Source organism: Meleagris gallopavo (assembly GCF_000146605.3).
Source record: "Meleagris gallopavo isolate NT-WF06-2002-E0010 breed Aviagen turkey brand Nicholas breeding stock chromosome 24 unlocalized genomic scaffold, Turkey_5.1 Chr24_random_7180001948325, whole genome shotgun sequence".
In the NCBI taxonomy this organism is placed as follows: domain Eukaryota; kingdom Metazoa; phylum Chordata; class Aves; order Galliformes; family Phasianidae; genus Meleagris; species Meleagris gallopavo.
The window spans coordinates 1,552-1,773 of NW_011100224.1; positions in this window are offsets into that span (position 1 = coordinate 1,552).

Genomic DNA, 222 nt, shown 5'->3' on the forward strand with positions numbered 1-222 from the left:
GCCCGCCTGCACCACCAGCGGGCACCAGCAGTGCACTGGCAGCATCCAAGCCAGGAGGAGGAAGCTGCCGCATGGCCAGGACGCTCCAGGCATTGCTTTGTGCCCGCCCCGTTGCCAGCACTTGCTGTGGCTACAGTTGTGGTGGTGACAGCATGGGATGAGTGTGGGGAGCTACGGCCTCTGCCCGTTTCATATTCCTCCTGATGGCTACAAGTTGCTGGA